The 18026-nt window shown below is 36.6% G+C and overlaps 1 long non-coding RNA gene across 1 annotated transcript in view; it reads left to right on the plus strand.

The window, feature by feature from the left end:
• The window catches only part of LOC308067802, a 66117-nt gene that overhangs the window by 16814 nt on the left and 31277 nt on the right, over positions 1–18026 (plus strand). Inside the window, exon 1 of the long non-coding RNA XR_013929729.1 lies at positions 1–18026. This exon is cut by the window's left edge and continues 16814 nt beyond it; it is cut by the window's right edge and continues 17223 nt beyond it. This is a non-coding gene — a long non-coding RNA (uncharacterized lncRNA).

Here is an 18026-nt window from a genome sequence, read left to right on the forward strand (position 1 = left end):
ATCTCACAAAAAGAGCACAGATTACATATTGGAAGTAACTTTTCAGGTACAAAACTTGATCAAATCAGAAGCAATATACTTCACAGAGGATGCTCTGCATCACATTAGCTTTACAATTACCAGAACAACTTGATGTTTCTTGGTTTCCTATGAGGCAGTTGGTTTACAAGTTTGCATACTTTGGAAAAGTTTATTCATGGTTTCCTGATGTAGTCTGAAATAAACTTTTCCAAGATCTTTACGGATTCCCTATACTTCTGCTGTAGGAAGAAAAAAAATGTTATCACATAGGAGGAGTTTACCTTACTCTGAATAAAAATGTTTTAAGAGATTAGGATTAGAACATAAACCAGGTTCAAAACTATTGGAAAAACTGTACCTGTTTGCTAGCTATTTTTTTTTTTTATCCTAGTGTAAACAATGTCTGCAGTAATTAAAAATGTATTTTATATTCACACAGGAAATTACTGCTACCTGATATCAAACAGAAAATGAAAGATATTAATTTGCACAAAAGTTCTGTTAAAGGTAGCACAGATCTAAAAGAAACACAAAAGCCCACATATGGGATCTGGGGGCACAGTAGTCCAACAGCTTGCATGCCTTCTGATGTTCTCCTTGATACGAGTAGGTGTTCCTCTTCGCTATAGAAGCAGGTGCATGCGGTCAATTATTCTTGTCTATATTTCCCCAAGGGATGCTTGCTGTCTTATTAAGACTAATTGATGGGTTGCTGAAAGCGACTGCAGGGCTTCAAAATCATGGGCTAAGATAGTTAATCTTCTATTTTCTAGACATTGTCATCCATCCCCATGAGTTCTTACATACTTGTGAACTCCATGTTCTCTACAAAATATGGCTTTGTACAGAAACCTCTTGAAGTGGCTTTCCTGTCATTCTGACTTTCTGAAGGGATGGGAGAAAATTCAACGGAATGAAAATCCTTTTCGGTGTCAGTGTTCTCCTTTAAAAATTTCCATGGAAGTTACTGAAGGTGACTTTGCTTTTGAATTTACAGTTTCTCACTAAATAATAAAGTTTTTGTGAGTAAACTCTAAATTGGATTGACACTTGATAGAGTGCTAAAAAAAAAATATCACCAAAAAAAAAGTGCAGCATTTATTTTCATTAATCTGGAAGCTCTCTGGACTTCAGAAAGAATAAACAATATTTTTCTTCTTTGAAAGGTACTCACATAAATATTCCTTTACAGGTATAATTTTAAAAAAAGTTTTTTCAACTTTGTCCACCTAACACACATGTGCAGACAAAAGTTTTTAATATAAAACCAGCTTCATTTCCTTGTTGTCCCTAGTGCTAGGGAATTTCTGCCCATGAGGTTAACAGCAAAATTCTGATTTAGTATGTGGTTTCCTGTTGATGTACTATCCTGCTATATAGTGTGCATATATCCGACTCATTATTTTTTCCATGTTTAAGATTCAAGATTTGTGTTTGTACAGAAAAAAGGAACTCGAGGGCAGTTTTCTTCTTTTACCTGGTAAGTGAGGTGTTAGGAATTACTCTAAGTAATACAGACAGAAACACTCTATGCCATACTGTCCTTGAATCCAGCTAAAATATCAGCAAGATGAAATATCCACTCAGTGTCACTCTCCTTTCCATTGTTATTAAACGAGTCCAGACAATTATCAGAGTAGACTTAGTCGCTTTGGTTTCTTTTAGATGGTTGTTTCTCACTTAGAAGAAATGAGACTTTCTGTAGGTGTTGACATTTTTATTTTCTCTAGATATTTAGGACTTCCTTAAGTGTATTATGGATTTTATTTAATGATTTTGTTAGACACATCAAAAGGTTGCCAAGAATGGTTGTGAAATCTCTGCTCCTGGAGATGTTAAAAAACTGAACAGAAGGCCCTGAGAAGCTGCTGGAGTTGCTACTGTTTGAGCAGGAGGTTGGACAGGTTGATCTCCAGAGAAATCATTAAACTACTCTGATTCTCTTAGCCAAGCAGAATCTATTTCTCATGGTATTTGTACTACATGTTAACAACATTCTATCAGGTATTTTCCTATACAGAAGTAGCAATGACTCCTGATAACTATAGGACTATAGGCTCAGGGGAGACTTTATTGATCTCTACAGCTACCCCAAAGAAGGTTATAGGGAGGCAGGTGTCTGTCTTTTATTCCAAGTAACAAGTGATAAGACAAGAGGAAATGGCCTCAAGTTGCGCCAGTGGAGGTTTAGATCAGATATTAGGAAAAAATTCTTCACTGCAAGGGATATCAAGCATTGAAACAGGCTGTCCAGGGAAGTGGTTGAGTAGTGGAAGTGTAGATGAGGCACTTAGGGACATGGCTTAGTGGTGGACTTGGCAGTGTTGGGTTTACAATGGGACTCTGATCTCAAAGGTCCTTTCCAATGTAAGTGATTCTGTGACTTAGAAAAGAAACTTAAAAACATGAAAAGAGTGGAAAAGATTCTCAGTGTCATCTGGTATTGAAAGGTGGGGTTTGTTTTTTTTTGTTTGTTTGTTTGTTTTTTTTTTTATTTTCTTGAGTTTGTTTCATTAAACTAGAAACAAACAAATAGAGTATTACCATTGCTCTAGTGTCATTGAAAAGAGACGAGTGTGTTACTGTTTTGAACTTAGGCTCATCACACTGGACTCCAATAACAGATGTGCATCCACCCAGGAAATTACCATTTTCAATAAGAAGCAGAGCAGTAAAATGGATTTTCATGCATGGAAAAATAATGTAATAAACTGAGAAAGGCCCTGGTTTGATAAATTATATGGTTGTAGAAGGGGAAAAAAACAATTTGTTTAAATTTCTGAACCTTGAATAGACCTATAAAACAGGAACTCTTTTTACTGCCATTAATAAAATAACAAGCAGAGGCTTACCAGGTAAATACATTTACAAGTCTGAAGCTCCACATTTTTTATGAATTTCCCTATAGACAATTCTATCTTTTAGTGTCAAGTACTGAAAATAGTTAGGAAATATTAGGTGTGCTTATTTATTCATTTATTTTTATAGTACAGTGCTCTTTCTCAGGAGACTCAAAATGGTAGGAAGAAAGAAATAATTTTCATTCTTTATAAATCTTTCTATTCCCTAATTCCTTACTGAAGTAAATGAAACACTCTTCACTGAAGTCCAAGGATGCTATACAGACCTTGAAAAGAATCAGGAGCATTGTAAATGAAAAGTGGTCTAAGTCTGAACAAAGAAAATGTCAGAAAAACTTGTCATTCAACTTAATATTTTTTTTACATGCCTTAAAATTAATTTAAAGGCAGAAATGATTATTCAGAGAAGGATATGAGTTAGAATCCTATTAGAATAAAATAAAATATAATATTCTATATTAGGATATAATAATTAGAGTAATATTAAAAATAACTAGAACAATTATTATTCTTGAATATCTTATATGTAATAGAAGATAATATATAATATATTCATGATCATTATTTTATTCCTAGAAAACTGGTTTCTAGCTTGCTTGTGGCTTGTACTATCACTTTTGCTATGGCAGTTGCCTGTTCTTTCTTTGGTCCCTTGCCAAATTCTGTTGTAAAAATGCTTGTGATTGTATATAACTCCATCTTAAGCCTTGAGTTTCCACTGACTCCTAGATATTTTTTTTTCTTGCTTGCTTTAAGAATTCACAAAACACCCCTCACTTGCTTTCTCAGTTCTGCCATTATCTTTTGTCCCATGACCTTCTTTACGTACATCCAAGGGGATCTCATTTCCCTATGCTTGTCTCAGGACTCACATGCATTGTTGTCCTTAGTCGTGGATCTGCTTTCTTGGTTCTCTACACTTTCATTTGAAAGACAACAAAAAAGAAAGAGCATTCAATCTAAAGCTTCAAAATAATGCTTTAAAATCTACTTAATGAATCTAACATTCTATTTTACATCCTCCTTGCTGAAATTTTACCTTGTTTATTTAAGTCCAATCATTACACTGACAGTGTATGGAATCCCATCCTTTCCTGTACCACAGTGCCACGCAGAGTGACATTTCTGTGCTGGTGGATGCTAACAATCCTATTAACCATTTGCAAGTGGCCCCACTTTTTAAATGACACGTTTCAATGCCATGGCAAGACATCCCACTGTTTTAGGGCTGCTATCTGGCTTAACATAAGAACAGTCATCCATGCTTTTGCTTTGGGCAAGGAAGCTTAGGTAATGAAAACATGGACAGTTACTTTCATATAAAAATAAACAGTTAAACACTTTAAATTTCTGTCATAAGTGTAAAAATTGAAGTCTGAAAGTACTAATGACTACTTTCACACAATTAAGATTCTTACCTATCTCTGTGATAGAGCTGCTTCTGCTTGTGGGGCAAATAAAGGGATTTGAAAAATTCAGATTTGATGTAGGTAGACTGAAGTCAGATATAAGTAGGGTTTCCTGAAAGTCTAACTTAAACTAGATTCATACCTTATACCATTTTAAGCTTTTGACTAATTTTCAATACCATTTCAATACTGTGGTTTGCACTTTGAATTGCATCAACTATTCCAGCTCACACTATGTCTCAGTTTGTTTGGTCTCATGTAGTTAGTGTTCTGTCCACTGCATTGTGCTAGGATCTAATATTGAGTGCCATCACTGAATAGCCAGAATGCCACAAACTTTAGCTTATGGCCCATCACTAAAATATAGCTATTTAAATTTTACCTGCAAAAATATCTGGTATGCTTACTGTTATTCATTTTCAGTTTGGAATCAATTAAGTATATATGACATTCTTATGCCCATTAGAAAGAAAAAAAGAAAAAAAAGAAAAAGCTGATTGGGTTATTGTGTTATTTCAGACTTTTGTGATATATTTGGGTTTTTATGGACAAATCCTGGTCTTTTCCTTGAGGAAACAGAGTAAGTAGCAGATATTTACAAAGACTAATGTCTGTAAGGGAAGTTTCCTATGGAGGCACCTAGCTTGGACCTTGCCCTGGCCTTCAGCTCCTACCTCACTGCCTAGCAACTTTATTTTTCAACATATCCACTCTTCCAGAACCAAATATTGGTAAATTATGTATTCCAGTATCTTGTTTCCTCTTTCATTTTTTAACTGTGAATAAAGGACAGACATAATCCTTGTGATGCAGTGGGGTAAGAGCTCCTGACCAGTCCTTTAGGATTGTCACGTTTGCATAGCCTAGACAGCAACCCTGTGGCCACCTTGGGCATACTCAACAATTTCCAAGCATGTCCAAGCATGTTGTAATGTATTTCATTGTCATTGATGAGGACAGTATAGAAAAAGAACTGAATTTCAAGCATGAATGTATTTGCCAGAGATGCTAGAAAACCTAAAAATGGGTTGAATTTATGGTGACCTTGGTTAATTAGGTCTTTTGGGGAAAGGTTTACCAATAAAGTATGTTAGGTGTATAGCAATAGGTGTCTTATGGACAGTGCTGAGTGAGATGTCTGAAGCATTTCTTATCAGATAGAAAATGGGTTTATTGTACTGTACTGTGTTCTGATCACACTGCTCATTCCAGGGTCAGCCATTTTCTAAATTTCTCAAACCTATTCCCAGCACACTGCACACTTACAGTAACTATGACCACGAGTTAGGTTACAATTATTATTTATTATTGATATACTGACAAAAATGTGCTAGCTGCTTCACAGTTTGTTAAACAGGGTTTCAGCTTCAGGGGTTTTATAGTCTGCACTATAGCTGGCTTTTTGCAGGGGAGTACAGGAAAGGCACTGAAATTTTTTTCTCACCTTGCTTCTAAACAGACAAGGTACAATATCATTTTGTTGTTTGGTGAGTAACCCAACACATGTTGTCTGATACTAGTCCTCACAACTGATGGCAGAGTGATTGCTTAGGAGGTGCTATGATCCCAGTAAGTGCAAAATGACAGAATCAGTCTCTGCATTCTAGTCACTGAGCTGACCTATGCTATGAGTCCCAGCCAAGCAAGGGATAGTACATTAAGAAAAATCTGTTAAACATCACAAGAGAAACAGAATAAGTAATTCCTCTTAAAACTCCTTGCATTGCTGTTTTAGCATCTTACAATAAATTCCTGAATTAGCTGAGTCATGCAGGCAATCAATTATGCTGAGTGTATTTATTAGAAACTGCCACACCTAAATTGATCACTCTGACGCCTTTGCAGCCATTTAAAACCGAGTATTAAAGCAAAATGCATTAAACCCATCTATCATACTGCTTAATCAATCACACTTTAATTCTGTCTATGGGATACCAATTCATGCATTTGGGGCACCGCTAAAAATTAATTGCAAGATAGAGCACAAATTTTATGAACGTAGCATTTAATGTGTTTGCCAAAGTCATAACTGTAATGCAAGTCAAAAGCTTAGACATTGCTTTAAAAACTTGATCTTTATTTACTTTAACTTAATTTGAATGAAACATTGAATGACCTAGTGAGTACTGAATAGTCCAAAAATGAAAAGAAATTAATTTATCTCCCAGAAATTGCTCAGCAATTTGCAGAATTTGGAACTATGGCTAAAGGGAGAAAAAGACTAACAAACTTTAGTAATAAAAAATACCAAAACTAATGGACAAAAAAGCTAATTAATTTAAACTAAAAAAAAAGGTACACGTAACTTTTCAAAAAATGGCTCAGAGAAAAAACAGATATCTTAACAATTATTAATTACATGAGTCCTCTTTATAGGTATTGAAGAAAAAATCTTAGCCATTCTAAACAGGTTATTCATTAAACTTAACCACAGAAAAAAAAGAAAAAAAAAGTACTAACATGAAATATAAATGCATAGTGCAGCACAGCAGTCATGAATGAATCATTGACAGAGCAATCTATGTGTGATAAAATTAAGAAATGTCATACAAGCATTTAACTTGAAACAAATAATGAAGACATTACATTGGATAATTTAAATTCAGCAATTCTCTGTTGAAAATCCTTATGAGATAATGTCTATGCTGTATCCTGCCTCAGAAAAGCAAGATTTACAAAAGCTAGAATCTAAACTCGTGTGTCTCTAAAAATGTCATGTTATTTCTCATAACATGAATGTTTACAAAGAGGAATTTTGATCGTAGATGAAAATCAACCTAATGGATCTTAGATTTTCAATGAATTTTGTTTGTCATCCTTTGTAACTTTATGTCATTCTATTTGCTTTATTTTTGTATTTGCTGATTTTTGTATTTAAAAAGACCCCAAATCTCTGTTTTCATAGTTATCACTTGTTCTGTTCATCAGTCTTAAATGGGTCAGAGTTAAATATTTTTTATGCAGTTCTACTGAAAATACCATTTTTGATATAAATATGTGCACGGAAAGATACGCATAAATGTAAAACTCTAGAATGCAGTCTGTTACTTGTGTAGTCGGACTGGCTACTTTTTGGTCATCATCAAACAAACATCTTGATGTTTACATGAAGTGAAATCCTTGGCTAATTTGGTTTTTCTGTAGCATCTTGAGGAGGGGGAGCTTTGCAAATAAACCCAAAGTTTTAAAGGAATATTTTTACATGAACGTATCTATTTAAATGGGCTTTTCTTAGACCTGTGCTACAAAGACACCATGTGTGCCTTCCTCAAAGTCACTTTTGCAGACATTTCAGATAGACTCTCCATCCCTGTCTTACAGTGTGTCAGCAGCCACGTTGCCATGGTGATTGAGTAAATTGCTTAAAAGACAATCATGTTAAGTGCTCTAAAATCCATTGGATTTTATTGGAAGTACTCTAAAACATGCAGTAAAGACATAGAGATGAAAGATTACAGGCATGATACATGGGCACCTGCTCTTTCTTTGTCTGGTTTATTTCAGGGAGCTAGAGGCAACAGAGAAGGTTGAACACCGAGATGTTTCAAAAGGTGATGTTTCTACTGCTGTGTGAATGGTCTCGTGGGCACGCACACAGCTCTGCCATTTGTGTCCAAAAGGAAAGGGGGGGTTCACTGCCTTTCACTTGCCTTCCCACATGTGCTGCTTTGGGGTGATTTATCAGCATCTGTTCTGGGCAGGGGGATCCCCGGCGGTGTGCAGATCTTAACAGCTAGCCTACGTTGTGCGCAGATTGCTAGGTTACACCTGGCAATATCTCTAAGTATAACATCTAGCTGGTGTTTCACACAGGCTGTGGGCTTTCACTTTTGAAGCAGAGAGCTGCTTTCTCCCCCATACTTAATTTCAAATGGCAGCATATTAGTAATGAGGTGTTGCACGAATCACAACAGATCCTTCCAATAAATGTTGACATCTGAGTTGGTGCTGTTCCTGTCCCCAAATCAGTTGGTTTGATCCCTACCTGTATTAGCCCTGAGAACGTGTGCTAGCTTTATATGTTTGACTTCAGATATAACCAGCATTTATTGTCCTTAATCTGTTTTGAGGAGTGCCCTAATTTTAGCTTGAACTTCTCGTAAGAAAGCACCTTACATAAATCCTCAGTAACAAATGATAAGAGTATAGGTAGGTCCACCTTATTTGAACGCTACCTTGTCTGTCATGATCTTTTTATGGTGTTAAAAGGGTGATTTGAAAGCATTTTGTCTTGAAGTGCTTTTTGCTATGCTACCATCGTGTAGCACAGAGCATTGTTAGGGAATGGCACTTTAAACTGATGAACTGTAGGTGAGGTGTTATGCTTGTTTAAATGTTTGTCGAATTTTGTGACATAAAATGGTGATTAATACCAGCTCAGCTTTCTATCTAGTTAGGTGGCTGAATTTGATACCTTTTTCACAGCCTTCATATCCTCACTATTCCTCATTTTTTATGTTAGACAAGAATCTTTTCTCTACCACATCTAACTTCTCTGTGTGTTTACACACAACTTTCAGCAATCTTATATCCAATCAATATTTCAGATAAAGATTGATGGAAATGCACACTGGAGAGCAGTTTCATTTTTGTGCTCTAACTAGGAACACGTTTAAACTGGGTCATGTCAATTTGCTCCACCTGAGCCCAGGCACAGTGCAACAAACATAGTTAAAAGGGTGAACTATTTAGGTTAAAAATATCCATGAAGTACAGGACACCTCATCTTAAAAGTGGAAATAATGATTTTGATGGTGAGGAAATTGGTTCCTGAAAGCAGGTCTGTTGTTTCTTTCCACAGTTTTGTTTTGGTTTTTTGTTTGTTTGTTGGGGTTTTTTTTGTTGGTGGTGGATTTTTTTGTGTGTGGTTTTTTTGGGGGGGGGATATGTGGGACTTTACTGTGTATTAAGTAAAATGGTAAAAGTGAAATTCAAATTTCAAAAGCTCCACCCACCAGTTATCCTACTTTGCATCTTCTTCAAGCAAAAATGCAAAAATGAGCTGTTGGTTTTCTTTCTGCACTATAAAGCTTAGGAATTGATAAGCCAAGAAAAGGTGTAAGCTGATCATGTAAGTTCAGGAAAAACGTGCTTATAGTGGAATCTAGCTTAAATGGATCTTTAAATCCATACATGTCCTTACTTCTCTAGTTAATGCTACATAGTTTCACAAACTCCTCTGCCACCCACTATATGAGTGATAAAGAAATTGTATGTTTATAATTGGACAAAAAATAATTATTTAAAATTTAAGGGAAGTATATTTTGTTTAAGGGAAGTACAGAGTCCTGCACATGTGGAGAAACAAACCCCATGTACCAGAACATGCGAGGGGCCAAGTGGTTAGAAAGCATCTTTGCAAAAAAAGATATTGTGGTCCTAGAATGTGACTAAGTCCGAGTGACTAATGTGCCCTTATGGCCAGGAAGGCGTCTTGGGCTGCATTAGGAGGGGAGCTGCCAGCAGGTCAAGAGAGATGACCATTCACCTCTACCCAGCACTGGTGTACTGCATCCAGTTCTGGGCCCTACAGTATGAGAGACATGGACATACTGGGGAGAGTGTCCACCAGAGGGCCACAAAGATGATGAAAAGCCTGGAACATATCTCATATGAGGAAAGGCTGAGAGAGGAGAGCTGTGAAAAGAGAAGGCTCTTGGGAGATCTTGTCAATATCTACAAATATCCAAAGGGAGGGTGCAAAGTGGATGGAAGTGATGATTTCAAGTGGTATGCAGTAACGAGAATAAACATAATGGGCAGAAACTGAAACACAGGAGGTTCCCTCTGAATATTCAGGAAACACTTTTTTACTGTGAGGTTGACCAAGCACTGGCACAAGTTGCCGAGGGAGTTTGTGGAGTCTCCATCCTTGGAGACATTCAAGAGCTGTCTGGACATGGTCCTGGACAACTGGCTTTAGGTGGCCCTTCTTGAGCAGGAGCATTGGACCAGATGACCTCCAGGGTTGCCTTCCAACCCTAAATCATTCTGCAATTTTGTGATTCTGTGAAAATAATTGTAAAAATTATTGGTAAAAGAAATGAGAAAATATCCATCAGCAGCCATGTACCTAGATTGGTCCTAGTATTTTCTCTTGCTAATTTTTTGTTTCTAATTTCCATAAGAAAGAAAAATGTTTTATATTTCGGGTTCTGGTGGAGACTTCAAGTTATTAATGTTTCAAGAAGACAAAGTTACATTTAGACATTTTGTTGGTCTATTCTCAACGAATGGTCATTAGAAGTGTAGCCATCTAAGGCTGCTTCTGAAGATGCTCATTAAGGTGTTATTTTGTTCTATATAAAATAGAAAACAGGATCACCACAGTGCCCTTTGAAGACTTATGATGGCAAATCTTGGTGATGCTCCCTGTACTTAAAATGGATCACCACAGCTGCCACGAGCACTCTAGGACTTGTATGAATTTTCTGGAAGACCTGACTGAGCTACTCCTCTAAGTTTGGAAAAAAGAACAGTGCATATCTGGAATCAAATTTGAGAATTTATTTTGATGAAAAATACCCACATACAGAGTGGATTTTCTGTCACTAACCATTGAGCAGTTGGTAATCTTGATTACTGTAGCATAATTTAATAAGTTTCTTAAGGGCAAAAGTGACCTCTCTTCTGCTTTCTTGAGCAAGCTGCCACATTAATTGCCTCATTCAGCCCTCCAACTTTTTTCTTGCTTAATGTGTCCATGATTTTAATCAACCATCTGTCACCAGCGGTGCTTTACCCTGTGCTGTAGCTCTGAACCTTATTGTAACTGAAGGAGACAAGACCAAAAAAAGTATTTGAAGTAAAATGATTAAATGAAATAACAGTGAAATTAATAAACACATACAGTTCTGCAGAATACCTGAATAGGTTAATTTTGTAGAAATTATGGTTGTTTATTGAGAATTGAACTTACCTGCTGAAATTCTTCATAATCAACATTCATTTCTGCTTTTGTAAAACACTGAGGAAGACATAATGGAGGGAGAGAATTCTGTTTCAAGTGGATGGGGATTTGTGTCATCAGGATGGCATCCTTTAGAATCCAGTGTCTGAGAATATTCTAGAACATTCAAAGCCAGAGTGTGTTTGTAGTTAGCAGTGCACTTAGACCAATGAGAGTAAGTATTTTCACAGGCCTGCTAAGAGTGGCACTCAACATCTCACACTTTTCAGTTTATACAGGGGAAGCTTTAGTATATTATGTGCTATTGTGTGCTGTAACTTCTGGCAAGCACTGACACTAGCTATGAGGGCTATTGCTGCATCCAGTCATGCTCTAATTACAGCACAAGTCTTAGTGCTTCCAGGCACTACTGTTTTCTAAGCTTAAAAATATATTTTGTCATATGAACAACAGAATGATGCAATATAGAAATCCATACTCTATGGAATAGTGTCTGATAAGGTTAGTCTAACTGTTGATGTGATGCTAGAGGTTCAGATTCAAAAAGTTTTTTTGTCAATGGACAGCATAAAATTTTTGTCTTTATTGCTTTATTTCTTTTTCAGCTATGCACTTTGAACCTTCTTAAAATGTATAAAGACAAAATAGCATAAATACTGACAGTTTGTTCCTTTTTCAACAATCCAGACACCCAAGTGCTGTGGTGACAGTCCCACTTGCTGATTGAGTAAATGTTTGTTTACTATGGATGTTAAAAAACACAACTGGAAAAGTCTAAACATCATCACTGGTAGTATATGTGACACTTAAATCCAGACTTAATAGGACTACTACCAAACAACAAAAAATGCTCTATTGAACTAAATAAAGAAATTACTGTTTCATTTTTGAAAAAATAAAGCTGCAAATTATTTTTTTATCTAGTTGAAGTCAAAGAATAGTGATAATAGTGATAATACAAGTGGTTTGATCTGAAGGTAAACTTGTTGGTTACAATAGCGCAGGATTAAAATTACTTTGATATATGCAATAATGAGGTTTATGTAGTTGATGTGTGTTACATGAATTAAAAGGTACTTTTTTGATTTAGGGTTAAGGACAGATTCGTCAGCTTAAATTCTCCAGGTCTGAGGTGACTGATCAATGCAATTAATCTGCATGATGATTACCTCAGAGGATAGAGCCTGAAAATGTTCCTGGACCCAACAGGTAAGGATAGTGAAGAGTATCTGGGAAACAGCCAGCTGCAGAATCAGTAAATTCTGCAGGAGCTGAGAAACTACAGAATAGCTCAGAGCAGAGCATTGTACATCTGCCAAGTGATGGATTGATACTAGAGCAGACCTAACCAATGACTAAAGCCTCCATCCTTCCAATATGGAGATTTAACTCTGTGTGTGCACAGGCTGAACATTATTAGTCAGGAATTGAACGAGGATGCCTATGACTCCTAGGCAGCATTTCTATGAGGTGAGCCAAAACAGTTTTTCCTTTTGGCTAGACAAAGAGTAACAGCACTGTACCGTGACTCAGGGTTGTTTTTGTCTATTCTACATATACTGAATTAAGAAACAAATGAGAAAATGCAGACTTGTAAGTCATAATTTTCATAGCCGTAAATATATATACTTTTCATTGCAACACATACAGACTTTTCAACTGTTTTTAAAAACAATGTTTCTGGAGTGGCAAGCGGTTCCAAGTGGCTCCTCCATCAATGATCATTCTAGCATCTGTATTCAAATCTGTGACCCTCAGGATAGCTCTCACCAGTTAGTTGGTAGCTAATCTGCAGGTGCTCAGTTTCAGTGTACAGTTCCTTAGTAAATGAGGCGGCATTTTTTCTTGACATGTCAAGAAACAACTCCTTTTGGATAGGGTAAAACATCTGCTTCACACCTAACCTGTCCTGGGATCCAAACCAAAACATTTTCTGCATAGGACTCAGGGTTCCACAGCATAGAGCTACTGGAGGGAGGGTATCTTATTTCTTATCAAGCAGTTCAGGCAGAGGTATAGAAGACTAAATTTCTTTCTCTGAGGGGGACTTGGATACATATATTTCATTTTTCAGGTGGTATTTACTATCAAATGCTGAAACATTCATCAAGCCAAGGAGAAAAAGTAAGGCAAAGTGCTGAGAATATCCACCTCTTAAAAAAAGCTTAAGCTTCAGGCATTGAAAAATATTTCCATTATTTATGTATTTTTTGTAATTGATATTAGCAAGCCATTAATTAAAATATAAATCATTATTTGAAGAGGGACTGGCAATCATGACTCATCCATCTTCAAATCTTTTTTCCATTTTTTAATAAGACACTTTGACAAGCCCCCTTAGACTAGCCTTAGGGCTGTTGGTTACAGCGGTCTCCATCAAGATAAGAAACATTTGAATCCAGAAAGCAGGAAGACAATTATGATTATTTCTACAAATGTTATAGATACCACAAAACATTAATTCACATATGATATGTACAGCAGCTTCTAACAGTGCTATATATTTCACAGTCTTGCAGAAGTCTTCTTAAATTAAGCTTTCCAGTGATACAAAAACAGGTGGAGATACAAAAGATGAAGGATGCTAGGAGAGAAAATACTGGACTCTAAATCTTCCATATCAAGAAAATTGTGTGTTATAATTTGAAAACTTAGTTTTTTCCTATTTTCCCAATTGTGGTTGTTGAACTTTCAAAAGTAAAATGGTTGTTGTTGCCAAAGGATAAAACTGGAAAACAAGGGCGATACTTTAGATCTCTGTTTTCCACAGGAAGAACAAATATAAATTCTACATCTCACTAATGGATTTCCTTTTAAGTGAAATGTGAAACAATGTGAACACTCTGTTTTGATACACTGGTAATAAAAAAAGACAAAAATAAAACTGAAGAACAAAATAACATTTCTGGATCAAAGGTAAAAAAATAAAAGCAGGGTCTAGAAGCTCAACATCATACAAGCCAATGAAATGTAATTACGCACAGAGTGAAAGATTGCAGTAATGAAACCTTATATTATAAATTACAGAGTACCATTTCTCACGCTGGCATTGTACTTTCTGAGTATAGTACTTTCTGTCTGATGAAGATAAACTTTTTAATTTTTTGAGGGAAGTCTTCGAATTGGGTAATGAACTCTGATTTTTAAAAGAAGCTTGTGATTGCTTAGTCTTTTTTGGTATCCTGTGGAGGAACATATTTTTACTTTTGGGTCATTTATTTAGTTCTGCTTATAGTTTGTCAGGTAATACTTTTACCTCACACCTTATAAACTTTTATAAAATTATTTATAAAATGGAATTCCCTGTTTTCCTCTTGAACTCTTTCTTATGCCTTATTCCAGGACAGGCAACATCAGAAGCCTTTCTCATTCACTTGAGCCTGTGACTTGTGCTCCAGATGTCCATCTTCTCTATTTTTGTGCTGTTCAAACCATGTCTAAATTTGTTTTACTTGCTTCTGCTGATCATTTTGTTCTTGCCATCATGATTGTTGCTGTCCTGGTTTCAGCTGGGATAGAGTTAATTTTCTTCTTAGTAGCTGGTGCAGTGCTGTGTTTTGGCTCTGATGTGAGAACAATGTTGATAGCACACTGATGGTTTTAGTTGTTGCTGGGTGATGTTTATACTAATTCAAGGAATTTTCAGTTCCTAAGGCCCTGCCAGCCAGAGGGCTGGGGGGCCACTGAAAATTGGGAGGGGACACAGCCAGGACAAGTGACCCAAACAAGCCAAAGAGGTATTCCATACCATATGATGTCATGCTGAGTATATAAACTGGGGGTAGAAGAAGGAAGGTGGGGACATTTGACATTATGGCGTTTGTCTTCCTGAGTAACCGTTATGCGTGCTGGAGTCCTGCTCTCCTGGGGATGCCGAACACCTGCCTGCCTGTGGGAAGTGGTGAATGAATTCCTTGTTTGGCTTTGCTTGCGTGCGTGGCTTTTGCTTTACCTCTTAAATTGTTCTTATCTGAACTCTTGACTTTTACATTCCTTTCCAATTCTCCTCCCTATCCCTCTGGGTGAGGGGGAGTGAGCAAGCGGCTGCGTGATGCTCGGTCGCCGGCTGGGGTTAAACCATGACAGTTGCCAATGATAATTTCTCTACAAATTCTGTTGTCTCTCTCTGACTTCAATTCCCTTCAGAGCCGAAAGTCAAAACTTTCGAATTCCAGGTGAATCCCTCTGATGTAACAAATAGAATTGCAGTTCTCCCCCCATTTTTACTCATCCTAGAATAACCTTTATCATGGAAAGTAGGATGTTGTCCTTGGGGGTGAAAGGTGAGTTAAAACTTTCATGCGCAGGACTGTTGTTTTTGCACATTGTATTCATGTTGATAGGCATTTGTTCACACAAAGATTCATGGATCATCTTCCCATGCCACCTGATTGACTATATTTGATTTTTTTCCCTGGCACTTTCCCTTCCCCTTTCTTGTACTGCAGAAAACGCTATCCTTTGTTAATTTTTCTTCCCAACAGTCTTGCATAACTTTGCACTTCTGATTTTTCACTTTGCTCTTTTTCTTCATATTGCTACTATTCATCATTTGCAAGAGATGTCTTTCTCATAGTTCATTCTTTGTTCCTGACAGAGTCATCTCCATGCATTCTTCTGTCTCCATGTTTCAAAACCTTTTTCAGAGTTGGTTCAGAAGGTCACTCTCTATTCAGAAATTTTAGAACACTTCTATGACTCTCAGAAATAGGCATAAACTCTTGTATTGTTTGATCAACTTGTACTCTTTTCTGCAGCTCTCTTATTCACAATACTTGCTTTAGAGACAGAAGCTGGCCTTACTTTAATCTTTGGAAACTACACGCTAAACATGTGTAGCATAGTCTTAAATAGCCACTATGTTCTGCCCCATGGAAAGCAGCATTTTATTCATGATATGTGATTCCTTGCATGTCAGTTATTCATGGAAATATTTGTTACAAACAAAAGAAAGTCTCATGCAAAGAAAACAATTAAAGGAAATAAGCAAAACAAGATATGGTTAAGATCAGATTTCAACTGACCTCAGCTCAGCAAATTCAGGGTGTGAAAGAATGAGTCATCTGAGATTTAGCCAGGACACAGGGCTCATAACTGCTTCCTTGCAGAAAGGTCCTTTGAGCATTTGGCCATTTACTTAGAGGCTAGGAAGTGATTGACCTGTTTAAGGAAAGATTGGTTCCCTCAGGCAAATTACTCCTGTGGGTCTCTTGTCACACAACCTTTTATCTGCCTTGTTCATGCCTTTGTAAAGTCTTCTGGGCAGTGTCTTGTAGTATGTGCATGTGCAGGGCTTTGCTGATCCTGTTTCCCTCTCATCTGTGATTTTTTCATAGGAGATACCATGAGCTGTAAGAACTATACATACTAATGCAAGTCATTCATGTTCACTAGATCCTGAAACCTCTTGACCTTTGCAAACTGGAAAAATCTCTGATTTGGTGTGGTTTAGTGCGTGCTCCCTGTCCTGTTCTTTCTTCCTCTGTTCAGTTTGAAAGCCATGGCAGATTATTTATTAATGAGTAGCTTTGATGTTTTCTAATATACGTTCAAATGATGAGACTGAGTGAAATCCAAAACCGGCGTATGCTTACAGTTGTCAATTTAACTGTGGTTAGAAAAGTAAGAAGAAAGCAGGGCACATTCAAAACCTAGATGTACTAGTTGTCAGCATGAAAATAAAATTGTAATGTGTTTTATCCACTTTATGCAAGCAATTACTTTATAAGCCTTGGGATAGATTCTGGGATATAAGCTTATTGTTGTTTTATTTATCATTTGCTACAAATCTGTCTTCTGTGTTACTGACAAGAGATCTGGTATATGACTCACTTATTTCTGGAAATGTTTCTTCAGTGTACACAGATGGTGTTTATAGATCCAGTGTGAGGGGTGAGCTATTCCAGAACAGATCTGCCATGTCAAAGGCTTGCCATAGATATTGTTCTCTTTACTGAGCAGAACTATCCTTTCTAGTCTGGTTCTGAGGTGTTTGTATTCATGAAGCTCAGAAGAAAGATGAATTTACTACTCTTTTGTCTGTGCTAACACATAACTCATGCTTTATGTGGAATGCAGAATTCTCTTTTGTCGATACCTCTTGCCTCAGCTGTTGTCATGGGAACAAGTGGCATCTTTGCTAAAATTCAACTTAAGTATAATGTGGACAGGGAGTATAGCAATACATTGCTGAAATTTTGACTGGCCTTACCATCCTTTTTAGTCAAGTTTTGTCTGAAAAACAGGTGTGTTCTATTCTTGCACCTAAGTAGCCAATGGAAAGTACTAAGGTGTACATTGCTTGTAAATGCAACAAAAGTTATCACAGGTGTTAGTTAAAGGAGACTAGTTATTCCAAATGCACATCAGTGTTTTGCTAAAGCCCAATATCCATCTTTTACTGTATTCAGTTGATGTGATTCAGTGCATAACAGTTTCCAAGTCTTCTCTGTCATGCATTATTCTGCTTTTTAGCCATGATACCATCAACCTGTTCTTTTCTCTCTCTCTCTCTCATATATATATGTATATGATGCTGATATACTTAACATGCACATTACTGGAAAATGAAATAGAGCTTTCAGACTGAGAAAGTGTGCAATGTAACACACTTCCCTCTGACCTTAGAAATTAAAATGTGTGTTTAATTCATGATTCTTTGCTGCTTGTGCATTTTTTTCACTGTTCAGGCTTTCTGATAGAGCATTGTTTACAAGCAGAAATAAATTCCAGCTAAACATTTATCATCCTGAAAATCAGTCTCAGGAGATATCAGAGAACAGTAATAGTGGCACTGGTGAATTTATTTTTTTTCTTGATTGCTTT

The sequence above is a fragment of the Falco punctatus genome (genome assembly GCF_963210335.1).
Source record: "Falco punctatus genome assembly, chromosome: 1".
In the NCBI taxonomy this organism is placed as follows: Eukaryota; Metazoa; Chordata; class Aves; order Falconiformes; family Falconidae; genus Falco; species Falco punctatus.